This window comes from Columba livia, chromosome 6 (assembly GCF_036013475.1).
Source record: "Columba livia isolate bColLiv1 breed racing homer chromosome 6, bColLiv1.pat.W.v2, whole genome shotgun sequence".
NCBI classification, from domain to species: Eukaryota; Metazoa; Chordata; class Aves; order Columbiformes; family Columbidae; genus Columba; species Columba livia.
Window position 1 is genome coordinate 30,241,715 of NC_088607.1, and position 27,578 is coordinate 30,269,292.

General features: G+C 38.0%; 1 protein-coding gene and 1 long non-coding RNA gene across 13 annotated transcripts in view; one reads left to right on the forward strand and one right to left on the reverse strand.

The window, feature by feature from the left end:
- The window catches only part of GRID1 (glutamate ionotropic receptor delta type subunit 1), a 564,590-nt gene that overhangs the window by 292,602 nt on the left and 244,410 nt on the right, over positions 1-27,578 (forward strand). The gene's annotated exons all lie outside the window — the stretch shown is intronic.
- On the reverse strand, positions 13,148-26,260 carry LOC135579783 (uncharacterized). The gene is made up of 3 exons (XR_010473549.1): positions 26,167-26,260; positions 18,092-18,156; positions 13,148-14,897 (listed from the first exon to the last, which is right to left on the reverse strand). It is a non-coding gene; the product is annotated as an uncharacterized LOC135579783 (long non-coding RNA).

Below are 27,578 nucleotides of genomic sequence, written 5' to 3' on the forward strand. Positions count from 1 at the left end.
TCCTGTGAGAGCATTCCACTTTGCAGCAGTAATGCTCGCGGTATTTGGAAAATGGTATTTTATGTCCTGATGCCTCCTTCAAATTATTTAATTTCAACTTTGAAAGTCTTCCTAGCTTGCTAGGAGGAGTAGTTATAGATAAACAAGACTGTTCCAGTCTGCATGCTGGAAAATACGAGCAGAGTGAAAATGTGTGAGCTAAATTGTGAACGCTTCTATGAAATATGATTGTCATGTAGACGCCTGATAACTGTCAGCAATGATCTCCCAGGCTGCTGATGTACTGATTTAGCTGAGATCAAGGTAAGTGGTGTACTCATAAGTTATGTTGCTGTGCACTGAACTGCACAGAATGAAGGAACTGTGCTTTGGAAGGGATAAATGGCTATTACTTTTTCCTAAATATCTTATCATTTATGTCTGCACAAGGTAAAGTATGAGTCAAGAATAGTTTGGTTGGATATTAAGCATTCTCCTGCCATGTCTGTATAGTGCTTATTAGAAGGTGTTTGTTTGTTTCAAAGAGAGTGAATGGGGACTAGGTTACAGAGTCTTTCACCAGCGGCTTCCAAATACAGTAGAACTACTGAATTTATTTTTGGGAGTAGGTGTTTTTTCTTCCTACTGTTTGAGGATCATCTGATTTGCCAGTTGACACTTTCAGTGAACACCCTGAAAACCCTCTTTTTGTTAAGAAGGAAAGTCAGAGAAATACTAGTTTTTCTGCTACAAAAAGTTTCTTTAAAATGTAGGTTAATAAATAGCATGAATGGAAAGTGTAGAAATATTGTTTTGAAAGCATTTTGCTACTGAACCAACATAGCAGGAGGTAGCTCCCTGAACCTTTCTCAGGAACAAACAGCAAACACTGTGAATGAAATATTTCAGTCTCTTTTAATGTCCAACTGCATATTATTGAAGTATCAAAGGAACAAATGCGACACTACCTTTGACCATTTTTTAGATTCAGCACAGAAGTTTGGTTTGAAGTAAGGCTGAAGGCATCCCTGCCCAAAGTTAAAGATTATTAGAAGGAAATTGAAACCTGAGGTCCCTGTTAAGGTGCAGAAATTGAAATGTGTCTTGTGCTGAGCATTACTGCCCAGCTGATTGTGCTAATGGTGTTTTCCCTTGCTGCGATCTGCTAGTGGCCAGAGCCACAGAGGAGAAGCCAGCTGCACCTTCCCAAAAATAGCATCACTATTTCTGGCATGGCCGGCTGAAGCTCAGGGCACAAATTTAACTGGTGATTGGCCTTGTGCCCAGGGCTTACACAATCTGTTATAATCACCAATCTCCTCCTGAAGTTTTCTGATCTTCACATTTTCTTACTTTGAAGCAAGACAGTCTTGTCCTCCGATCTGTTCATATTTTTCACTTTTTTTTTTTCTGGATCAAGATCAAGAGGATAGAGCATTTGGATCTCTCATGTTCATCCAAACTGAGAGAAGACAGGAATTAAAAACATCGGGGGCATTTTATCCCAAGAAAGTCAGCATTACTTACAGGTCCACTGGAACAACAAAATACTACTTGAGATTTTCTTCTTCTAATACTAGATATATTACAAAGGAATTAGATAAAGAAAGAAGCCTGGATATCAAGGGAATAAATTGATTTTAAATTAAATGGAAAGGCAAAAAGCTCCTTGTTTCGAAAGGTGAAATTCTGAGAAAGTAGAGGGGATAACTCTCAAATGGTGCTGGACTGAACAGCTCAAGAACTTGAACGTGGAGAAAATACCACAGTTCTTTAAAACAACAAGACACACCCCCACATTAACCTGGATGAATTATCACCTCAAAGAACATTAGGAACAAGCAATGAAAAAAAAAAAAAGATGATGGGTGAAGTATGTTACATCTCAGAGACCAAGCATTTTAGAGCTAAATGAGAATTGGCAAATTCAAGCTGAGTTAGTGTTTGTAAACAAAAGCTTCTCTGACCAAATAAAAAAGAAAGCAATGAGAAATGTGAAAAAGAATAAAAAGCTAGGCTCACAAATCTCAGTAAATATGTTGGTGTTTGGATTTCAGTAAGACTGATTAATATTGACCACTCTGATAAAATGAGAATGTCAAATCAAAGGCAGGTTAAGGCAAAGGACAGCGGCCCAAGTAAAGCTGCAATACAGTCTGAAGAGTGTGGTATGGCTGTATGCTAGCCCTCAGCTGGAGTCTGTAAAGAACTGGCTTAAGATAAGAAAGAAATACTTTGCCAATTATTGTATCCACTTAGCAATATTATCGGGTTCTTGATGAATAGCAACCATAATAATATATTTAAGAGTTGTACTTTAGAAGTTTGTGTGGTGGAAGGGCAGAGGAGAGAGGGAAATAGTAACCCAGAAGACAACAAACATTGTAAGTCTATCTTGAATAGAGGGTAAGAATTTAGAGGAGAGGTAGAGGCCTTTTTTTTTTGCCCCTTTTTTTTTTTTTCATTTTTTAAAAATGGGTGAAGATACATACATTAAAAAAGAAAGAAACAGATGATATTTCTAAAGGCAAAGTATGCTAAACTAATGTGATGTCGTTCCTTGATAAGTCCACTAATTGCATAGATACAGTAAATGCAGTGTTTCTTATATGTTTGGGTTTTAACAAAGTTTTCCGTGCATTGCTATGTGGAAAACTGTTGTTTACCCTGGAGGCTGATGTAAGAATGCCAGAATGTAAGAGAAAGGGCTAACTGTTGTGCTGAAAGTGGCATGGATAGGTCAGAGGGATAGTATGAGCTAAAGGTTCTGTTTGGAACAAGTATTATTTTCCTTATTGGCTTTGTTCTGAGAGACAGGATAGTGTGCTTTTATAAATGCAGAGTTACATTGGTAAGCAGATATCTGAAGAGGCCCTGAATGCTCTAGGCTGCCTGCTTAATGGGGGCATCTTTACTCTCCTTCTGGTGTTTGCAGGTTCTGCTGCTGTGACAGTTCACAATGTGGCAAAGTGTCATGCCAGCTTGCTGTCAGTGAATGAAGTCTCCTGAGCTCACTTTGCAATTCCCACTCCTTCTGCCCTAAAAACTAGACTGAGACACACCTCCAGCCGCTGGAAAATGTGCAGCTTGCCTCCTTCTAGGGGCTGTTGGACTCCCCCATGCTCCAAGTCACGTGTGATTTCCCGCAATTTTTACTGTTGTTCTCTGCAGAAGAGCTAAATGGGGGCTAGAAGGGTGAAGGTAGAACTGGCATTTTGGGTGAAAGTGCATGGGAGGATCTTAATGAACTTTCCTTCATCACTTGATTTTTGACATGTCTAGAAATAGGCTTTCTGTTGTTTCCTGTGTTGGGATCTACATATTGTATAGTAAGGAAGTAAGTACTCAAATATATTTTGAAAACAGGGCTATTAATCTCTAATCTTCCTTAAAGGGATATGTAACAGCTGGTATGCTGATGACAGAGGAAAGATAAAAATAAATCGGGCTTTGTTACAAAAAAAAAAAGAATGCTGACTTTCATTTTTTGAGGGGTTCTAACAAGTAAGTTTTTCTTTTCCACACAGGAGGATTGTTGCAGGTACTGCTTGCACAAAACCTGACAGCTATTATTAGTGTAAAAGAGTGCTTTTATGTGGTAGAGTTCATAAAGAATTGATGACATCTTTCTTTCAGGAAGTTTATAATCAAGTGTAATCCCAACCCACGGGGTTTTTCCTTCTCTATGAGGCTGATAAGCTTCTGTCTTGAAGATGTTATCATGGAGGATTTAGACGACTGCTGTGTGCTTCATAAGTATAGGAATGGACAGCAAGGCATTATTGCAGTAAATTTTAATACATTTTAAAAAGCAGATATTTGGGATGGAGTGTTGAGAATTAAGTAAAATTCAGGTTGTTATCATCAAAGGGATTGTTTTGGTCTTTTCAAAGTCCCCTGTCTTGTCAGCAGTGTATTGTCAAGTTCTGCGAATTCATCAAGAGTATTGTGCTATTTGGTTTCTTCTCTTCCAATCCCAGTTCCAGGACTTGTAACAGAATATGATTATTGTGCCTCTTATTTGTTTATTTAATGTGAGTGTCTCCTGTGCCTGATTTTAGGGAGGAAAAAAAAATACTGGTAAATTTAACTGTGATATAAGTTAAAGGTAAAAAATAATGTTGCCTATCTTTCCTGGCTATCTGCATTTTAAAATAAGCATTACTGGTTTTGGAGTCCTTATATTTGAATGCTTGAGACTAGCAATATTGACTTTACAAAGTCATAAAGCTTAAGAGGATAATATTGATATCAGAAAACATAGTAAAAAAAACTACCCCATGGATCTCCTAAGTCTGCAAGTAACGGTAGTGTGACGTGACATCATGGATGTGAAAGTAATGCAACCATGTCTCAGTGCCCTCTGTTCTGTGAGGAGGTCAACAGGATCTTTGCTGCATCCATGATTAGAAGCTGTAAAGAGGGGCATGTCAAAGAATCAGTGAATCTCAGATAGCTATGCCATATTTCTGTAGGTCTCAATCTCAGTATTGACTGCAACATTTCTGCTTGTCAGTATCAAATCCACTCCTCAGGTTCTCCAAAACCCACTGGACATCTCTGCCATCTCCTCTTCTTGAGAAGCTCGCAAACACGAGTGGTATTTCTGGTCACGTCAAAAATGTGTGGGAAAGGGAAAGAGCAGATGGCAGGACTCACACAAACTTTACTTAGACCATAGTTTGGCCTAGTGCTATTAGCTCATGCTTTCTTGATGGAATATAAAAACCCCAGTGTTCTCTTGGAGTTACTCGTGCTAATCATTTATTTATAGGTCACGCTAGCCCAGCCCGTAGATAGTAACTGGTAGGTAATACTCGTGATGCCTCTTGCTGCTAAGTGGGTATTTGCACCTTGGCTGACCAGGTGCACATTACAGTCCAGGCTCCTTTCAGACGTATCATAATGAATTAGAGATGAGATGCTGACTAGGGGCGAGGGGGTAACAAAACCCCATGATCGTTATTCGCCTTCACAAATTTCTCCAAGGAAGTCAGCTGCACTGGAAACTGCACTTTGTTAAGACTGGTATGTACTTCATTTGTAATACTCAGTGGAAATGCTCGTGATTAACCCATTTTTCCCTGTCCGGTTCCTATGGAGAGGTTCAGCAATGATTACTCACCATTACATCAGAGTGATTTTATCAGTTCCATGGTTGCTCAGCTGTTAATGTTAATTTTACAGTTCTGTTCTTAAGTTGCACAATTGATGCCATTGATTGGCACTGAAACTGAATCATCTGAATATGAAATGTGAGCAGATTTAGCAATACCTGAAATTATTCAGGTAGCAGTCAGCTCTGGGGGGTGAATATGAGATGATTGTGTGTAGACAATTTTGAAACGGTAAATTTGGGATAAATTATTGTCAAAACAATATGGACTGTGGTTACCTCACTGGTGATCTTTGAAACACACATTGGAAACTTGACATAAGTGCTATACCTATGATATTTGGGATTTATTTTCCTTCATTTTTTTACAGTAGAGAAAGAAATTGTAACAACTGTGTGTCAGCAAATGAAGATTATACAGACAGAGACAATTCAGATGTTAATTTGTGTAGAAATAATTGTTGTAACATGATTCAAGTGGATGAAGCACAAAATTTTTATGGAAAGCCACAGGCAGCCTTTTTTTTCTTTTCCTTTCTGTAAAGAGCAGAATAGTCTACTCTAAAATGTTCTTTTATGCTGAAGTTACGGCAAGGTGATGGCAAGGATAGTGTGGTGTACTTTTTAATATTTTTCTACATCAATTTTCTCACAGCACCACCATTTTTAAAAATTCTCTTCACTTGACTATAACTGTTTTTTTGTATATGGGACACTAATGCTACTGAAATTGCTTCTTTCTCTTTGTGCAATAGTGGTAATGTGGGGTACAGTGTAGTTAGAGTTGATTTTTATTTTCATGGGATTCAGGTGGTAAAATCTGAGTGGAGTTGAGCATCCCGTCAGTGTAAGCAAGCATGAGTGGTTTGTGGGAATGAGCCACAATTTCCAACTCTGTTTTCAGTCCACATGTCACAGCCCATGCTGATATCCCAAAAAGCACTTCTAAGCCACCCGACAGAGGAGGAAATGCGTGCCATGTGTAAGACCAGATTAGGTGCGTTTGTGATGAAAATGCAATGCTTAACTCTACACTGGTGCAATCCCAAGCAGGCATTTCAAGCAATAACAGGCTTGTGAATGCCCAGAGACAGATGAAAGCCTGCTATACCTACTGTGATCATTTGATTTCTTGGTTGCCTGGGCTCTAAGAGTCTGCAGACATTTCATAAAGTAATAGTAAACCTGCTGAATTCATTAAGGATGAGGAAAAGAGAGTTTCTCCTTATGTATCAGTGAAATTGAATTTAGAAAAGAGTGTTTAAAAAGTGATAATAGATTTTAAAAGTCCCATAATCTGGTAGGAGGCACAGAGCGTGATACTGTTGCCCAACAAGACCATTGATATCTTTATTGTATGTTCAGATCATTTCTGTACTTACTGTAATTGGGTTTCCTTCATGCTTCATTTGCTTTAAAGAACTATATATTTTTGGAAGTGAACACTAATTGTTGCCCTGAAATTTCACAGAGCAGACAGCTCTGGTCATAATGGACTATGGACTATATTCCCAGATGTGTCCTCTCTTATTTCTTGAATATTGTGCTTCTAACACGCTTCATGGTGCTCATTGGTTTCCTTAAGAAAGCCAGTCTGCTACAAAGGAGGTAGACGAGTATACTTTTCCTGCAAGCTCACTTTTTTTTTAGCTATTGCCTGGCTAAAAACCCGAGCTAGCCTGTTTCTGTACAGTATGTATTCTTCCTCTCTGCTTAATTAAGATTCTCTTGATTGAAAAAGCAGCTGCTCCAACTGAACATCCTGTACAACCTCTCTGGCTTCTCCAAGAAGGACTGACATAATTCACAAAGCTCCAGTTAAGCTTGTAACAGAGCCAATGAAGCAGATAAATAAGGTTCCAGCCTTAACTTCCAGTGGATTTTGAATGTTTTTATACCCTGACTAGAAACCTCTTGAGAGGATGGAGTTAACATGGCATAATAGCTGCTGTGTCAGAAATACGCAGCAGAAAGCTCCCTATATTTTCGCCAGTTTTCCAGGCATGAAACATTCCCTTCCTGCTCATGCCCAGAAGCGTTTCTGTTTAGTTCTGGATAGTTCTTCACACCCAGCAGTGTACACTGGAGAAGAGCAGGTTCTGGGGAGACCTTATTGTGGCCTTTCCATACTTGAAAGAGGCCTATAAGAAAGATGGTGACAGACTTTTTAGCAGGGACTGTTGCAATAGGACAAGGGGTAACGGTTTCAAACTAAAAGAGGGAAGACTCAGGGCAGACACGAGGAATAAATTTTTTTTCTATGAGGGTGGTGAAACACTGGCCCAGGTTGCCCAGAGAGGTGGTAAATGCCCCATCCCTGGAAACATTCAAGGCCAGGCTGGAAGGGCCTCTGAGCAGCCTGATCTGGGGGAAGATGTCCCTGCTTATTGCAGGGGAGTTGGACTAAATGACCTTGGAAGGGTCCTTCCAACCCAAACTGTTCTATGATTCTGCACCAGGCCTATGCTGCTTGCCAGCCAAGGGAGGAGAGTAAGGATGTGGCTTCATCAGTGATGTATGTGCGTTAATGAGTTGGATTATAAGAATGGGATCGGGCAGGTATTAACTTTAGACACATACAAAAAATGACACAGCTTTTAGATTGTCTGACTGATGGAAATGTGGACTTCAATTTCTTCTGGTGATTACCTCTGTAAAAATTACATAAATGTGCGCAGCCTGTGCCTGAACGCTGCGGAGTGCTGGGAGGCTGCTGGTGTCGGGGCTGAGCTGATGCTGGGACCCTCCTTTGCAGTCCGCATGCTGGGTGGGAGTGAAGTGTGCTGCCTGCAGTTACCTCATCACCAAAGAGAGGGCACCGTTCACCAAGTTAATAATTTATTATTTCCATAGCAACTAGCAACCAGTCTCTTTCAGAATACTTTCCCAGTATTGTATATCACCTGAATCAGACTAAGGCGAAGAAACTTGTCTATGAAAGAAATACAGTTAGATTCTTATTAAACTGTGAGATATGGGGGTGAAATTGGTGAAAGATTTTCTCCAATCTGTGAACAGATTACTGGGTTCAATTATTTTGTCTAACAGTGACATTTATACTGTAAAATGCAGCAAAAAAATAAATCAATGTATGTTAAAGGTCAAAAATCAGTGGTAAAGAAAACCACTGCTGAATTTAAAATCATATCTTAAGCAGATATTGTTAATAGTGCATTTGCTGAGAAGTTTCTACCAGTTTTTAGGAACAGATTTCTTATCATTAGAAGGGAGTTTCTCTAGTAAGTGTATCGAGAGAAAAATCCAGTTATGCTGACTTTGAAGACAAATGGATGGAAGAGGATTGTGAATTTTATACATCACAAGAAAATGTGCTGTCATTATTAATAAAATTTTATTCTGCATGATTAGATTTGTGATAATCTGTTCATATATATTCAGAATATATACATTTTGAATTGCAAATTGGCGAGGATTTCCTAATGATGTGGATTTTTCTTTATGTACTCACTTTTTTAGTGCTAAAATGCAGTGGTGGTAATTGAACTGTGTTGCTGGGGTCTAAGTACAAAATGGCTGCATGGAAAGTTAGTTTGCTGATGAACAGCTGCCTGTTCAGACGTTTTCATGAAAAGTCAGAGTTGGGTCATCTAGGATTTGGAAAATACAAGTTAATGTGAATTACTAGCACACTGCCCTACCTACACTTAAAAGGCCATGTGCCTCCTACAGCCATTAACATGTTGAGTTGAAGTTTGCTGAGCTATTTACATAGTGGCTAATACCTTCAAATCCTGGTTTAGAGAAACTAGTATGTGGCATTAGAGAAAACTAATCTTTTGTTCCAGAAATAAGCTTATCTGAATAACTAAGGCAGTCTTCATGCTGTTTCAGTTGTGATTGCCCTGCCAGTGTCCCTTGCAGGTCTTTTGTGAAACATTAATATCACTGTCAATCAAACATTTTTCATCTATCCCAAATTTGCTTAATATTTGTCACAAATTTGTGTGAAAGTTACTGCAAGAGAAGCCTGGGATGGTGGAATTTTTAAGGTCAGAATTAGAGTACATGGTAATATTAGAGTCATAGAATTATTTGGTTTGGAGAAAACCCTTAGGATCTTCAGTCCAGCTGTGAGGATGACCTTGTTTCAGTATGCTGCTCTTTAGCCAGTCTGGCACTTTGTCACGGGACAGCTCTGAGTCTAGCCTGGCAACAGTTCATCCCATGTTATCAACAGATTTTCTAAGCTGACATGGTCTGTCTTGTGGAGTGAATATTGGGAATTATGTATTTCTTGTCCTGAAAGTGATTTCAAATGACAAAGTTTAGCCGATTAGACTAGAAAAATGACCCGACTGAAAATACTGAAACATGAATAATGCCAAATTCCTAGCGTATTCAAATAACTCAAAGTATCTGCTCAGACTATCAAAAAGCTTGGGAGAGAAGTATTTCTTTTTTATGTCTGTGATCTCTTTGGTCTCTGACTAGCAGGATTAAACCAACAGGCTCAAGGCTAGGCATTGTTGTTATTTTAATATATTTATTGCCTTCATTTTGTGCAGATGAAGATGTTGCAGTTACCTTTCTGTCAGAAATAAGTGCTACAGAGGCACCAGAAGGAATTAAGAAGAACAATAGTTGTTCAAGTCACAACTGAATTATTAAGAAAGTAGTCATTAAATGGTGCCAATAAGAAATAACTCTGCTGGGGAAAAAAACAAGTTAAAATCTATGTAAGAAAACCCCAAACCCTTAATTTCTGGTTCCAAGAAGGTGTTTTCAATGAAATAAGATTAGCAAAGGACTGCAGCTAGTGATGGTTTAAGTTTTGAATTTTTGCATTCTGGGGATTCAGAAGGTGTGCATAACTTCAAGAAAATGTTGCATATCTTTTTCTGTCTTTTAGTTTGGTCATTGTCCAGCCTAGAACATGGTCTTTTCTTCTCCTTTGCTAAACAAGAACATGTTCTTCCTCCAGGAAGAAATTGGCCTTTAGGTCTATGCTATGTATTGAGAAAATGAAAGATGGGTCTATATGTGGAAACTTTAGGAAACATGGGTAGTTACCCTACTTGGACTAATTTTCCAAATTCTTTCCTTCAACTCCGAGTACTTTTTCTGTTGTTAAAGAGCAGTGAATCTTAGAATGACAACTTTGCTGTACTTCCCTGTGTCATGAGGGAAGTATTTTCCACTTTGAAATCTAATGAAACCGTGAAAGTCTGAACATCTGAGAAACTTGGTCTTTCCCAGTAAGGAAGCAAATGGGGATGGGCTCTTTGTAACTTCCAAATTTCACATACAGTTGATTCATTTTGAGACAAAAAGTAAATTCATATTTTCCCAATAATTTGTTTTCTGAGTATACTTAGAAAAATGTTCACCATCTTAATTCTGATTTCCATGTACCCTTTAATTAGAGAGCACTTCAAGTGCATGATTAATACCACTATTTAATCAGACTGTGATGCACAGAGTGGAGTTTTGCCATTTGTGGCTCTGTGAACTGAGGTTCTGTTGAACTCAGAATTCTTAATTTGTTGCAACATTTGACATAAAGAACTGGAGGTATGATCTATAGGTGGCAATTTGGATATGATTTAATTTAAGGTTCTGTTCCTTGTAATTAATTTCTCATTAAGTCACTGAGATTATTTCTGTCATGCTCACAATATGAAGACAAGTTCATAATTGCAAAAACAGTTACTGGCCTGATTGTTCTTGTGTTTTTTTTTTTTTTTTTTCTTTCTTCCCAGAAGTAGAATCTAATATTCTAAATCCAAATATTGAATAGTTTCAGATCTGCCTTGGAACATCCTGTCTTCTATGTTTCTGAATCTTAGTGAAATACTGTATAAGTTGCACTTTGCATAGTGATCCCATTGCTACTTGCAACCACAACAATTCCCTCTCCACCTGTCCCATGTGGAAAAAAAGAACCACAACCAACATTTCTATACTATCTTACAATAGATATTCATAGCTATTGCCCCTCTCTAGAGGGCTCACAGCTAGGGTACTCTTGCAGTGTTTGTACTTCTACTCACCTTAATCACAAATTTCCTCCTGGTGAATATGAAGTTTATCGGTACTTTTGAATTTCCAATTAAATATCTGAATATGAATTTCCAAGTATCTTGAAGATTTACAGTAGCTTTATTTTTTTAAGTCTTCACACTTTGTGTGATTGTACCAAAAGCATCTTCCAAGTTTGAATGGGTGTTTGTGGGAAATCACATCATGTCATGTGTCACATATGAGAAGCTTAGCCTCTGAGAAATGAATTAGTTTTTTGACAATTCTTAGTTATCATGTTCATGTAATCACATTGGGGTGATTTTTCCTGATTTTAAAAGATGTCAAGGTTATTATTAGCGACTGGTATTACTATTTCATCACTCTCAGGCTATGAGCAAAGAAAAGCAAAGTAAGCTCTTTACTCTCACTGCATACATGTAACTCCATTTAACATTAGCAAGTAGTGTGTGTACTTTGGCAGAAAGAAATAGTACATAATTTCGTGTAACTTATGAAAATATGGAGTTAGTGATTCTGTACCTAAAAATAGCTGGTTAGTGCTGTTGTAGGTGTCTGGGGTATCTACAAAAGGCCATCTACATTATCTTCCATTAGGCCACTACAGAACAAGCAGGGTCACTTGCAGGCCCTGTGTTGTACCTGAAATGTCATGAGATGCCTTTTTGTAGATGTTTGATTCACTCCTAATGTTTCTGACGATGAAAAGCTTCAGTTAAAGATGGATAACAGATGGGATATTTAATTAGGTTCTATTTTACCTTTTTTTTATTTTTGGGGACATTCATTTTAAAGCTTACAGAAAATACTGAATGAGATTCACAAGCTAAAAGGTACAAGTAATAACCTTATTTGTTCTTAAATGAGATTAAAATGTATTATTTCTTTGTTCTTTGAGGTGTTATGGATTTTTCCAGAACATTTCAATGAAAGTCTAAGTATCTTCAGAACATGATTTAAATTATGGATTCTGAGCAAGTCAAGCGTTTTTGTTTTTACTCATCATCAAATTGGCAGAAATGCTCCAAAGAAGATAAAAGCCATGAGTTTTTGTCTGCCTCTTCTGGTGACAGCTATGCAAGTGGAAGCTAGCTATTCTGTGGCAGTATTAAAGAAAGAAAATGTGGGGAGAAGAGCCAATTCAAACACTGTGTGCAGTAGGACTTGATTTAATGAGACAGACTAATGGTCACAGCCATAAATGAGTTATTTCAAGTGTACAACTACTGATCTTACAACTTTGTTTTCACTCTCAGCCGTTGTGTGACAGTGTCACAGAGTCACAGAATGTTAGGGTTTGCCCTGTAAGCTCCAAGTTGTGAAGGATCTTATAGTGTAGCAATCAAGTTACCTAGCCTAAAAATAATTGAGAAGTTTATCAAAAATAGTAGTTCCATGAAAGTAGGTTACATCATACCTGTTTTAAACTGATTGAAATGTCTGGATCAGTTTTCCTTATGACAAGACCTCAGTTTTTCTTTGGTACCAAGTTGGATCCCCTGCAAACCTAGTGTAAATTGTTGCATGATTTGAGAAGAAAGAACACAGAGTATATTGTATTCATCTTGGGCAGCATAATCTGATAAATCTGGTACTAACCTCTCCCCATGAACTTTTCATAGCTACTTACACTATACACCTTTGGTAGACAGGGGAGAGGGCAGAGTGTGTGTAGATCCAGTCATTGCATTGGGCCATGTAGAGCAGTTTGAGGCCATAAGTGAAAACAAATTATGCCAGTTGTCAAAGTAACTTCTCTTGTGGAAATTTAGTTGTTTCAATCATGAAGAGGAGCGTAGAATATAAGAGGATTCTTTAAAATGACAAGGGACAAACATAAAATATTTCCAGCTACAGAACGTTAAATGAAAGAAGTTTATTATAGCCATTCAAGTTGAAAAATGGCAAAGGTGTCAGACATCCCATTAGTGACTCATTTTTTTCAGTCTCAGGGAAACAAATACAGAGAAAACACCCATCCAAGTCCTACTTGACGTCACACCAAAAAGGAAAGATGTGTTTGGAGATAACAGTTCAAACTGGAAAGGAATACAAAAACAGACATTGGCTTTTGAAACTTTTCCAATTTCATGAAGCTGCTACAAAGTCAGTCATTTTCTAGATCACTAGCACAGAATAATTAGTTTAATTCAAGATGTTGTCCAGGTACTAAAGACAAAATAATTAATCATTAATGACCATCAGCTGTTGTGTATTCACTGGTCTGATTTTGAAGAGGCTGAACTGGTATCTTGTAAATAAAATCCAGGCATAATGTTTAGCCCCCGGCAAGGACATTTTATTGCAAGATTTTTACAATACAGCCCAATAAACTTTTTATTTTTGTTGGGAATTCTTCTTGTAAACAAGATTGTAAGGTATGAAACAAAGAAAGAAGAGATAGCACACCCAAGTACTGCTTTTTAAGTAGCCACAAAAGAAGGAAAAAATGTGGTGGTAAAAATATTACACTATTAGAGGCACTTTAAAAACAAAAAACAAAAACAAAACTGACCAATAATACACAAAAAAGCCCCAAACAAAACACAAACCTAAGGTGTTTTTTTTTGATCATGTGCTATGTGAAACTGTGGGTGAGATGTACTCTCTTTTAGTTTTATTTAGAAATGTATGATCAGTGTTGTTTCGTGTATCCTTTCATAGTGAAGGTAGACTGTTAAAACTTTCTGTTATCATCATTAATCTTGTGGTAATGTCACCTGTGTAAAATGAACATGAGTATAAGTAATTACACTGAGAAGTGGCATATGCTTGTCTGGGTGGCAAAATAGGGCATATTTTCCTCTTTTCAAGATTTACATTCCCTTAAGTAAAGACACATTAAATGTGAAAGTCCTTTGGAGCTGTTTCTTTATTGTGTATGTTAGAAGAATGCTTTAGTGCTGCATTGACCACATTAAAGCAAGTGGGTGCTTGAATTACATGTACACTTTTTACAGCACAACTAAGTCTTCACCCAAAGCTCTTTTCCCTTCATTTTTTAAGCTTAAGTTTTCTGAGTAGATCATAGGGTCTGGTTGATTTGGTGTGAGCTGTAAGCCAAAACCCACCCACTGTTTTCCAGAGCTCTAGGCTGTCTTCGAATGGTTTGGCAGTTTCTGGAGAAAGGGAGAGTAAGGATAGCTGGGATCTGTGCCTCTTCTCTCCATTTGAGGCTGAATGGATCAGAGAGCAAGATGACATAAATTGCTCTTGTAGGCCACCTACAGATGCTTCCAAGGTCAGGTATCACATAAAGAAACAGTGTACTGCTTTCTACCATACACTCTGTTCACTAGCGAAATACATTTTAAAAAATCTTATTGAATTGTCAAATGTGATATCCAATTTTGACACCTCTAAAGAACAGAGAAGTGGATACTTGGGTATTTGAGTCTAACCACAATTTGCACAGCTCTATCACAGTTATATCACTAGGAAAAGCTGGAGTTCTGAATTGTAGGGTAGGAGCATGGAAGTAGAAGTCCTACCACCACAAGCGACTACCACTCGTTCCCTTTGGAACACAACAGGTATTTGCTTCCGTATCTAAACAGGAAAGAAAGAGTGCTGTGGAACAAGGCTAGTTTGTTAAAATTTTGTTTAGCTTTATATGCATGTTTTTATAATCACTGCAGAGATCTTCACAATGTCAGTCTTATCACTGTCTCCATTCTTTCTGTTTCCTCAGTGGTGGGAAGTCTGGTCCAGTCAACTCTGTAGCTCTGACATCTGTCTTGTTTGCCTTGCAGGCAAACATACACACCTGGGGTATGATCCAAGTAGTAAATAATGGTAATAACTGTGAATAGAAACAGTTATAATGAAATCACAAAACCTCTGAATGAAGGACAAGCTTTATATGTGCATGTACATATAAAGAAATGTGTGTGTACAAATACAGATAATCTAATTGATATATACTTGGTAGGATGTGGAGAGGGACACATTGGTTTGAACAAAGAAAAACAAAGTTTATACCCAGCATTGTTTATGAAGCTCTCCAAACACTGGTTTTGCAAAATTTGACTTGTATGTTGTTCATACATGTTAAATATTTATATACTACTTTCCTAAATACTTGTCCTGGTTTTGTTAAAAAACAAGTTTCTCTTTTAGTGAATTTGCCTGTCAGCTAAAGCCTTCGTATTAGCTGCATTTTCCTGGAGAACCAGATACATGTTTTGGTAAACCTAGCAATGGAATGCAAGGTTATTGATAAGCATGGATGGACATCTCGCGAGAGGGGCAACGAGAAACAGGTGACCAAGAAACTGACTAACTGGGTATAACTTCCCATTCACGTGAATACTTCATATAAAAGTGGGAGATCACGAGGATCTCGTCCCTTTTTTCCCTTCTGCTTATGGTCGACGTTAGGAGAGGACCTTGCTAGTCATCCCTGCGAACTGAGGCCTAGTGAGAGACTGAATCCAGCTCCGGTAGGCTGCAGAGTCCAATCCAGGACTTCGGGTGCCGGCTCTGCCGTTGCTGAGACTTCTGAGATTGGTTTTGTATAGTTTGTATTATTTTATCTATTCTTATTAGTACCATTAGTAAAACATTTTTAATTTTTCTAACTCTCTTCTCTCTGTCCTTCTTTTCTTCCTGATCACCTGTCCTGAGTGGGAAGGGGGGAAAGGGAGGAGCAAAAGGGGGAAGGCAGTGTGGGGGGGAGGTTAACAATACATCTGCCAGGGTTTTATTGTCACCCCGCAATCTAAACCCTCAACAATACTAAAACATGAAATTATGAACACTTATGTGGAGGTCTAATTTGATATGGAATGTAAGCATTACAAAGAAAGATGTTATTTTTTACTGTGAGGTTGTTCCAAACCGAGAAGGTGATTTTATTTGTTTGTTCATCTGTTTGCTTAGCTGTTGGTCCAGGTCTCAGAGCTGGACCAAAATTCTTACCATTGGTTTGACCTCAAAGCAATTAAACTAAACAAAACAGTAACACACAGAGATCTAGTCCACGATGCAGTGCAAGTAATGCAATAAAGTTGTCTTATATTTTGCTTGTGTCCAAGAAGTTAAACCTTTTCAATTTACTTTCAGCACTGTTTGGTTGTAATATTAAAAATACCCGAGGGTCTGTAAATACATACAGTTGCATTTTAATTTTTGTTGCTGTTGATTTCTAAGTGGTTCTTTGATTATTTTTTTTCTATTCTTGTTTTCATTGGTTTCAGTTGTTTACATTCAACTTATTAATAGATATGACTCTCTTACTTTACTATGAAACTTTGGGTTAAATATTTACTCTACCTTGGATTCATACAAATAGTGTACAAGAATCTTCTGATAATCAGGCAAGTTTAGAACAGTTTGTACAATTGTTTATAACAGTTTTTACAGTGGAGGTGCTGATTCTGCCAACTCTGGCTCCTTAAACAACTGGTGTAAATTAGAAAATTCCATAGTCTTCAAATGTCCAAATATCTGGTCTGAGTACTAATCTACTTTTAGAAATAAGATGCAGAACCTTAGTTGTATGAATGCTTTTTAATTTTTCACTTGCAGCATTACACATATATTGGCAAGCTTCTTGTCCTTATGTGGCAGTGATTAACACTAATGTTTGAAGTACATGACACAGGTTTAATTTTATATATATATATGAGGTTTCCTTTCAGTGAAAATAGTCATACTGGAAATTAATCTGGAACTTAGTATGCTTAGCCCTTAACTGAGCTGAATAAATGAACTCTGTACTTACTTTAAAAATGACCCTTGTCAGTCAAATCTGAGACACTAAGAACAGCACAGTACCAGATTATGTTAGAGCTTTTTATGTTATATTTATTCAGGGAGTAAGTGGAAATCTTTAAATGCTGTTGTCTTGGCTTTTCCTAGCTGAGATTTGAGAATCACTGATCGAAGTCATGACTTAAAAGTCACTTGAAACTCAGTAGCTGCTTCTGGTCTTGGACTGTGGCATAGCGTAATGCAACAAGATGCACTTTGACACAGTGGGTTAATGTGAAACTCGGGATTAGGATCAAGACTAAGTGGATTTAAGCACTAAAATACATTGAAATATGAAAGAAAATAATTTCTCTAACCCTTTTCCAAAGTTTTGTGCTGATATAATAAGTGGTTGCTGTTACATCTTCCTCACTTAGAATCATAGACGCCACTTAGTGACGTTTTTGGATAGAGCTAAAATGATGACTGTGTCAAAATACTGTGTAACTACAGGGGAGGAAATCGTCAGCAGCAGAAGGTTGCAGCTTGCCTCTTGAATCAGATAAAGTTGTTGTGCAAATGTCCTTTGCAATATTAATAGTTTAAGAGCCAAACTCTGGTTGAATGCTTGGGGAATGCTAGAGCCCTTAAATATCATTTTAGGTTAAATTGTTTGTTATTTATGTTTCCTTTGAACTGCCAGCAGCCTCATATGTACTCTGGGTTGTATCCCAGCCTGCCAAGCGGAAAAGGTGTTTTGATAAACTCAGTGAGGCTTTGGTCCTCCGAACTTAAGGAGAACATTGTGTAATGGAGTAGATGGGCTTTGTCTTCTGAGGGGAGAGTTTGGGCTGCCCTTCAGACTAGACACTCAAATGCCATTTTCTGTTAAACACCCGGTCAATCACAACCTGCCTGACCTTCAAGCTGGAGAGCGGCATCTGGTAATGGAGACTCCAATTTTTCACAGTGCAAAAAGGATTTTTCAATTTTTTATTTAGTCCCAAATGCACAGTGAAAAACTGCTGCATGGTGTGCCTGGGAAAGTGGGTAACTCATGTAACCTTATAGATGAGATACCTTGAATACAGCTGTTTAAGACTTTTAAAGACTCTTTGTACAAGACAATGTATACACACAGTCTTGTCAAAACACAGAAGCTTTTCCTCTGATTGCTTTAAGTATATTCTGTAGGGGGCTGCCTGTTAACTTCAAAGGAGAATTGCACACTTGCATAGAAAGAGATCAGGGCAGAGCTTGCAAAACTATGTATACAATTTTTAGCTGTCAAATGGTACGTACTTGTCTCCTCCTTCCTTTTGAAGTCAGCGTTGTCCTTGCATGTTGCACTGTCCAAAATGTAAATACTGTCAAACAAATACAGATGTATTCTTACATGTATGAATTTAAATACAAATGGGCTATCTACTAAACCTACAAAATTAAAGATGACTAGCACTGTGGACGGGCTTTTCATATGATCTATCATGCAGATCATGCTAGCACAACCAGTTTCTTTCCTTGAGAAGTCCACCTTACACTGAGATAATAGTGCCTATTTTAGTTCTCTGTTTCAGATTGAGAGTCTTGATGGGCTGTAGGACAGAGGTGGGTTGGGATGTGAAAGAGAGTGGGAATGTAAGCTGGAGCAGGATGAGGAGGAAGAATAGGAGCCAGGAAGCCTCAGAGGGGCAGGGGTCAAGGCAAGGACAGGGCTCACTAGGGTGAGTGGAGACTGCTGGTGGGTCTGGAGATGACTTCAGAAACTGTAGTCCACAAGGTAAAATGGTGTTGGTGGTTCAGTCTTTATCCACAGATTTCTATGTTGGTTCATCACTGATGAAGAACAACATTACTTTTCCTTTCGTAGCACATCCCCCTGTCCCAAGACACAGACACTTATGATACAAATGCAAAATTGCAAGTATGTTTTTTGGTGCTCTGATGTATATGTCCTCTGCACCCGTCACAGAGATAATCTTCCACATTTCTGTCTGTCTTACTTTGTTCAGAGGTTGACCCCTAAGCCTCTGACTTAAAGTGTTTGATATGAAAGACTTGCTTTTCCCCCAGCCCCTCTCCAAACTGGGAGGATCCACCACAAGACGTGTTCCTTCTAGGCTTCAGGGAACTAGAAAAAATTTTTTTTGTTTTCCCTCTTTCACAGCATATTTTGCTCATTTCTTTCTTCTGTTAGATCCCCACACTGAAAGTCTAATTGCATGCTACTGAGGTTAGTGTTTACCCATAGGCATAATTATTTTGTATACAATAGATGAGAACAAATTGTATTTAAGCAAGCTGAGAGAGTGGAAAGATCGTTTTGTATCTGGAGCCAAGGCCCTAAAATCAAGTTTATTTCCAACAGCAAACACTATACAAATACTCTCTATAATTTTTTTGAGATTCATAGCTCCTTTCTTACTCAAGTTGCATTCTCAACTGCAAGGTTGCATCATGGACTTGTGTGTTTGTTCTCCATTGTTGCATTTCGAAGCAGGTGTTAGGCAGAGCTTAGAAGTAGAGGTTAAACTGACCTTTCCTTGTGTCGGAGAGCTATCCTTGCTCCAATGTACTGTTGAAGCATTAATGGAATGGATCTTACAGTGAATAATAGGAAATGAATCATGCAGCTTTATTTTTATTATTTTTTTTTTCAACTCTCTACTAGCCTAAAAAGAAATTAATCTGGCAGAAGTTGCATGTATTGCATTTTTTCCTTTCTCCTGGGTTTCTGCCTTCCCTGATTACCATGACAGGACATAAAAATAACAAAGATGAAGTAATACTTCTGAGCTCCCACTCTGCATGCCATAGTCCCACACAGATAAGTGGAGTGCATCGAGTCGGGAGCGTGTGTGCGCAGTCGTTCACGTAGGTGTGCCGGGACAGGTGACTCTATAACACCATCTCCCTGTTCTTGAAATTATATTGCCCATTCCAAAGGCACTGCAAAGTAATTTGGTACTGTAGATAGTGTAAAACTGTTATTTTTCTGTTAAGTCTGACCTGATTTTAGAGAGAGAGACAGGGAGAAAGAAAAGATTGATTTAGTCCCTGTGTGTCTGCCATATGCTGAGGGAGCATTAGTTTGCACCTGTGAGTGGCAGAGGTTGGAGGATGTGGAACCTGAGCTGGTGGGATGATGGGGAGGAAAGGATGAAGGCTGCCAAACAATTTGTTTTCTGGAAGCCCATGCAGCATGTTGCCTGAAGGGTTAACATAATTTTATCTGTGTTACTCTCGTTTGCTGAATCCTGTAGGATGCTCATATTTATCTTTATGACCATGTATTTTAGAGTGGGTGTTTCTAGATTTGTTGAGAAGTTGTTACATGCTTAAGGGCTGTTTTGCAGTCAGCAAGTAAGAGCTGATGAGGTCATACATGTTGATATTAGCCCTGCCTATGTTTTTAGTCTCATTAAAATCAATGGAAACTGTAGAGCTGGTTGTTCGCCAGCTAGTATTGAAATCTTCAGGATTAAATGTGTTAGTCAGTAAAGGGAGTTTCCTCCATGAGTACTGGACCAGCATGCTTGAAATAAGCAAAGTAGAAAGGAGTCATCAAACAGAGTTTGCACTGGATACCATGGTGACAAGGGTGGCATAAATGCTTCAGTTCCAATCATTAGGTAGTTGCAGAGTTCCTGGACTGTGACAGACTTTTCCCTTCAATGAAACTTTTAAGGAGAAATAGTTTAAGAAACAATTGTTAAGGGGCCTTATTAAAAAGTATTTAAGCACTAATTATTGTGTTTGCTCTTGCCCTTAAGGACAGTCACATCAGTGGTGAGCACTGAACATTAACCCATACACTTGTTCTTAGATAATTATGTGTATAAATGAAAGATGGAGGCAAGTGTGGCAGTCACAACCTTTCTGAAGTAGGATTGCCAACAGATTAATATTTCATTCTGCAGGAAGGGAGTTTTTTACATGGTGAGGTTGAGGTCATTGTGGACTGTGGTTTCCTACAGAGCAACCTGAGAAACAGAGCTGCTCTGTGTTAGTTATATCTACACTGATTATGCTGCTGCTAGGGGAAAGATTTCCTTCCAGTAGTTCATCCACATAGGGCCATTTTCATGTAAAATCTACTTGAAATTGCATACTGAACCAAAGTCAGTAAGGCAAAAAGCAGTCTTTCAAGTGGTCCACTTCACTGTTTATTTTTCCTGTTTCATCTAAAATAGGAAAGACAATGAAAGAATCATGACATCTGGCTGAGGGGAGGTTAAAGGTCTTGAGGTTTTTTTTCCCTAGCAGAGATATCTTTTTGATACTGCAGAATCTAGTTTTCAAAATGAGGGCTTTATTTTTCAAATTGCTGTCTTATTTTCAAAGTAGGTATGTGTAAGCTTTGAAAAGTTAGCATCCCACAGGCTCACTTCACTTGGTGGTTCTAAGGCAGCTTTGATTATTTAAGTAAGCTTTGTGCCATCTTCACATAAACTTCACAGAGTCTTAGAATCAGATGCACTCGAGTGCATCATTAGTGAGTTCACACCTTGCTGAGGGCAGCTCTAAACACCAAGGTGCAAAACCATTGTGAGCTTTTCACTGCCAAGAATGGCAAAAGCTGAGGGGAGTGCACTGGGCTCTGCTTGGGGTCCAAGACAGTTCAGGGATCTTTCTGTTCAGGGCTATATGTAGGAAGGGAAATGGTACCCACTGAGAGCAGCTGAAACCTGGCTTCTTGTGCATCAGGTGTGGCTGTAGCTTTTGTTCATCTAGAATTTCTGCCAAGATCCTAGATATTTAATAACTGTTATCAGACTTCCTTTTGAACTTTTTGAAGTAACATAAAAATATGGGGAGAGTGCTTGTGTGTACAGATATAAATGAAATATATGAGAACGTATGAATTTTTGCAATTCATGTGCATTTGTTCCTGTAATTAGTGATGGCATTTCTCATAGATTTCACGGTGGATGCTGACTTTTTTGTAAGCAAGGCTCATGTCAGAAAGGTGTGGCCTGAGAAGATAAAATTCTAGTTGAAGTTTGTGAAAGTGTTGCAAATGGTCCAGGTGGGTAGATGTTTTTGGTGAAACATGCCTAGGGTAACACGTAATCTGTAAAAGAGTAGAGTGGAAAATGGGGAGGGAACAGCGTGATGAAGGACACTGCTCGGAGCTTGAACTAACAGGCTATCAGTTGTGCTGCTGGAAGTTTTCTCACAGGGGTGATACAGTCTGAGCAATTGAGCAGGAAGATCATCATTTTTTCTGGACTGGAAAAGTGCGGTGGCTGTTAGGAAAGCTCGGAAGAATACATGTTCAATGTCAAAACTAACAGACTATATCACAGTGTTGACAGGACAGAAAGGAAACAGCAAACAGTAAAGACGATATCAAGAAAGGAGAAAAAACTTTTCGACTGAGCCAGTGTATAGATACTAAGGTATCTGGGAAAGAGTCTGGAAATCCACTTCTGTGGTTCAGTCAGAGAAGAAGGGATGAAAGAAAGACCACATGGTAAAGATACTGCAGGACAGATTAGCATTACAGCAGATGGAAATGTTAAAGCTTGTCTGCAGTAAAATATCTTATTAGAACATGCCATTTTGCTTAAAGTAATTTAATGAGCATGTATTGCTTTGCATAACAAGTTTTCTCACGTTCATATTCTAGTCAAAATGACAAGCATGGTTTTTCCAGGACAGCCCGCCCCAAGATGATGGGAGGCCCAGGCTCAAGTTGTTGTTTTGTTGGATTCCCTGAGCTCTTATTAATATTAATGCTTATTGTGTTCAGTAATTGGAGACAGACTTGAAATGGCATTTAGTCTTCTCATTATGTCTAACTGTATATTTTGTCTGTGCTCAAATGTCTCATTTTACATGAGAAAAGGAAGAGGTAAGATGACCTTTATGCAGACAGAGAGTTTGCAGTTCCTTCCTACCTTAAAATATAGTAGTGCTCCTCACTGATATTTATACTTTGAATTTGAAGAAAGAAAATAGGAAAACTAGGCTGGCACTATAATTATTGCTGATCTATAGTTTATGAAGGAAAGCAGCAAAGCTGAAATTGGAATTTTAGAAGTCTGTTAAAGACTTTGACACCTCACTCTACCTACTGAGCTACTGCCAAATAGATACACAATTGAATCTTTTTTATTCTAGATGACAAGATTTGAAATTAAATAATCATATTTCACTCCTAACTGAATTTTAGTGCTACTTCAAAAGGGAATGATTAATTTTAAATGCTTTCCTGGATATTCATTTCCTTTAAACTGGAAATTGCTATAATCAAAATGAAAACTCTTGACAGGGAATTTGAATGTTCTTCTGTTTCTCACCATAACTTTGTTTAATAGACATCTACAGTTTACTGGAGAAAAGCCATTCTAATTTCTCACAGGAAATGAAAGCAATATCTATATTAAAACTTCAGCCTGTATGGTGAATGAAGGCTAGACTACATACTACTTTGCTCTTAAATGGTGCTTCATGATTTACTTCTCACAATTTATTGTGTGGAAATATAAGACTTCAGATAGATTACATGAACTATATGAGCAGACAGTGAAGATTTATTCCAGTTATACAATTTAGATTGTTTTTTGAAAAACCATCTATCCTGGTAAAGTCTTTGCATAAGGTATTTGCCTGAAGTCTACTCAATTTGTCTTTGGTAGCTATCCAGTAAGAACTATAATAAAAGGTTTTGATTTCTTACAACAATTAAGATTGCCAGAAAGCTTTCGGGTAGCAGAGTATATGGTTGCACTTACACAAACACTGATAAAAAAAGTCTCTGTCTGAAATAGCTTAGCAAGTTATTTAATGTGATTTTGCACATTTATGCTTCTGGATTTTTTTGGTCATCTATAGTGACATTTTATTTTGGGATAGGCTTCTCTTAGAATAAAATTGTGTTGTAGACCTGATATGGACTGATTTTTAACTGATTTCTTGTTTGTAAGTAGGAGTAGCCTGGAGTGGATCTTCCTTATAAATTGAAAAACGGGCAAATGTCTTGGTTCCTGTGTAAATTCCATACCCACAATCCTCACTTTTTGAGACTCCTGCAAAAAAGCCCCTAATTATGTTATGGTAATTGGTCATTTTTCTACCTGAATAACTCTTCCACAGCTTGAACTTCTTCCAAGGTCATTTACTCTGTCTGCTAGAGTGGCATATAACACCTCTTTTGAGTAAACTTTTAATTTCTGATGTGTAAATAATCACTATCTCCCATGCACCTTAGGCAATGTATCTTTGCTTCAGCTGAATCTCTGTGGTGGTTGTTGTCTTTTTTTGGTTTGTTTGCTTTAATTAGTCGTTGTATAAGGTTTTATTAGTCCTGTGCATTCACTCTCAGCTTTTTGTTTGCCATTTACTAACACATAGTGTCATGTACAGTCTGAAATTCAGGTACTGGACATGGCAGTACCATTCCCACCTTTTGATTGATTATAACCATTGAATCACAGCTTTGATTTATTGTAAGTCTGGGCAGTGAATGTGGGTGATGGATCATGATGGTCATGATATTTCAGAAGTAAAGTTCAAATTATATTTTAAAAGAATTTTCCCCTCCTTTGAACCATCACATTTGTAATACTGCCATAGAGTTTATGGCAGCAGATGATTATAGTGATTGGTTCTTCGAGGATCCTATTATATTAGCTTTATTTTGCCAATATAGCTTTTTAAATACTGGATTTTTTTGAAATTATCAGCAAGAATTGATTTCTAAAAAGAATCACTGTTAATAATTTTAATAAGACATTCAATATAAATCCTAAATTCCTTTTTGCTGGCAGCAAACAATGTAAGGGAATAGATTTTGTCACAGAGTGCAAATCATTTTAATCTATCCAGTCCTTGGATGTTGAAGATTTTTATATTGTTTGATTTTTAATATCATAACTGAAATGTGTGTTATTAGACTAGCTAGTATCTGGTTTTAAAGTTGAGCTGATGGTGCTATTTTGATTGTCTTTTAGTACTGTGGGGTTCGTAAAATTCTGGGACTGTTCTAAGACAGGCCAGGGAGTGAAACAGCAACCAGCATTGGCAGAAGGGAAATGCAGCGTGTGACTTGTACAGCTGTACAGGGTTTTGTTGGGATGGAATTAACTCTCTTCATAGTGGCCTATACAGTGCTGTACAGTAGCTTGTGGCAAGACTTGCTCTTGTTTCAGATGAGAACTGAAATAAGGAACTTTCTGTAAAGGACAATATTTACTCAATTTTAAAACATCTCCTAGTACAGCACATTTCCCCAGCCCAGGAATAGAGACAGCTGAAACATTTTGTAAAATGCATTGTCATATAAAAGGAGAAACATATCCAACTTTTAAATGGGCTATGTGGAGGTATAGTCGATAGACAAGGCAGAGAAGACAAAGCTATGGATGTGTGTGCCTGTTCCCTTACATGCTTGTCTCCTATTATAGAAGACTGCAGTGACATCCTAAAACGTCAGATTTTTGCTCTTGTGTGCCTCCAGTTTTCTGAATCCCAAAGAATGAGGGTCAGTCTGTCCCTCTGCCAGGACTACTTACATTGACAGACCTGAGTACACCTTTCAATACCTAAAAGTAAATGCCCATGTAACATCTCTTTTGTAACTTTAATGGTATCAGGTAGATCTGGTATTTCTAGGTCTTACTAATAAGCATCATCTCAAGTCTTCATCCAGTAATGTTTAGGTCATGTCTGCTAATGACTCTTCCTCAATCCTAAATGAGCCGAACAACTTTGGAAAAATATTTTTCCTCTTTACATGCTTCCATGTCTGACTCTTCTTGCCAACTGCTGCATTTTCTTAGGTCTTGCCCACCGAGCAGTAGCTTTTAGTGAACCTGTTTGCACTTACAAATGTCCTTTCTTGCATGGAGAGGGGAAGAGAGCAGGAGAGACAAGCAAATGTGTCAAATCGATCCATCACTTGGATTAAGTAGGTCTCAGACATTTGTATCTTGATGAAATATAATGCAGGGAGTTTCTGAGCCTTTAGATGTGTTTTCTTAATGATCTATTTAAAGTCTGTACATGTAGAATCTGGATAGTTTACCTGCTTGAAAGCATTTTGACTTGCAATAATGATGTGGAAAAGAAATGCTCTTAATGATTCAGATGGGGAATGGAGGCACAGACATCCAGAATGAGATTATTTTCTTTTACAAAAGCATTAAAAATATTGAATTGCTTAACAGTTTTACTGGGACACAGACTAGAAAGTTCTGAAATTGTCATGAGGCATCTATTTGCAAGATCAGAGTTCTAAGTATGTCAATGAATATGTGATCCTGTGAGCCAGAGGTGGGACAGAGAACTGAAGGAGGGATCCAAGATCTACTGTGGTTTCTAATGTGACTCTGAAGAGTATATAATTTTACTCTGATGTTTTCTTTCCTCACCTGCCCTTTCTGTTTGGGTTTGTAATTCCTCAGAGAAGGAACTCTCTCTCATGAAGTGTTGACAGGACCTGTTGCCAGTTAGGTGACATCCAAGTTAGGCCTTCATTGACTGTTATATCACAATGGAGTAAACACAGGATGATTTCATAATGAAAAAAGGTGAAGAGCATGGGCAAGACATTTATTCATATGTACCTTCCATATTGGGAACTTTTTTAGATAAACTAATTATTTAATTGTTGAAAAGGTTATTTTTTTCTTCCAGTAACAGTTGGGAATTACGTATCTGAAATCATAGTTACCCATATCATTGCTCTCTACTATTTAGGCATTTTTTAATGTCTAAATGGAGTCTGGATGTCTTCAGTCTTTCTCGCTTGTCCTTCAGGAGCTATGCTTTTTTTTTTTTTTATAATAGTCACATGCCCACTTACATTGATAATAAGTATATGGAATTTAACTTTCTAATGCTACAGCTATTAAAACTGAATAAAATTAATCACTGCCAATGTTATAAATCCCATTTTAATTGTTTTTATATTGCTAGGTGTTCTGTGGCTGGTGGCCAAAACATTAAACTCTCTCTACCTATACCCTACTGTGTATGATGAACAGACTCAGTGTTTTTATAATTTAAATCATGGGTCTGTTCATTTGAATAGCCCAATACTTTCAAAGTTTTTACTTAGAATTACTTTATTGTTTTCACCATAGCCCAGGCACTTGGCAAAGGCTAACATCAGAATGTGAATATTTATAAGCATGATAACACAATTCCTTAGATGAGTAATAAGAATGCGTATATTCGTCCAGTGTATCAGATTTAATAAGCTTTATCATGATCAAAATCTGCTAGTACCAAAAGACTCCTTGCCAGTGCTTTCTTAACGTTATTGCCTTTCCAAAATTGTTGGATAGTGTTTGCTGGAATGACCACCTGCAGAGAAGGGCATGTCAGCCTGACAAACACAGACTGGTGAGCACACTGGGCTACAGATGATTCAGGATCAAGACAGCAGGAAAACATGGAAAAAAAAAATAAATCTGCTCCTGTATGGAGAGTTGGAATTTCTGTCTGTAGAAATTAAACAGCTCACCTCTATCTAAATGGGATGTTTTTGTCCATTTCTTTCTCCATCTGGAAATAGTAGACCACGCTGTCTTTTCTGATCATAGTCTGTGTCAAGCAAATGGAGGGGAAGGGAATACTGTGCCAAGAACTCACACCTGCTGAGCCTTAGAGTCCACGTGAGAGGTAGGGGCTACCATCCTCCCAAATGTGATGAGGTAATTTGGAGGTGTGTTAGGGAACACCATAGAATCATGGAACAGTTTGGGTTGGAAGGTTTCTTCAAAGGTCATCTAGTCCAACCCGCCGGCAATAAGCAGGGGTATCTACAACCAGATCAGGT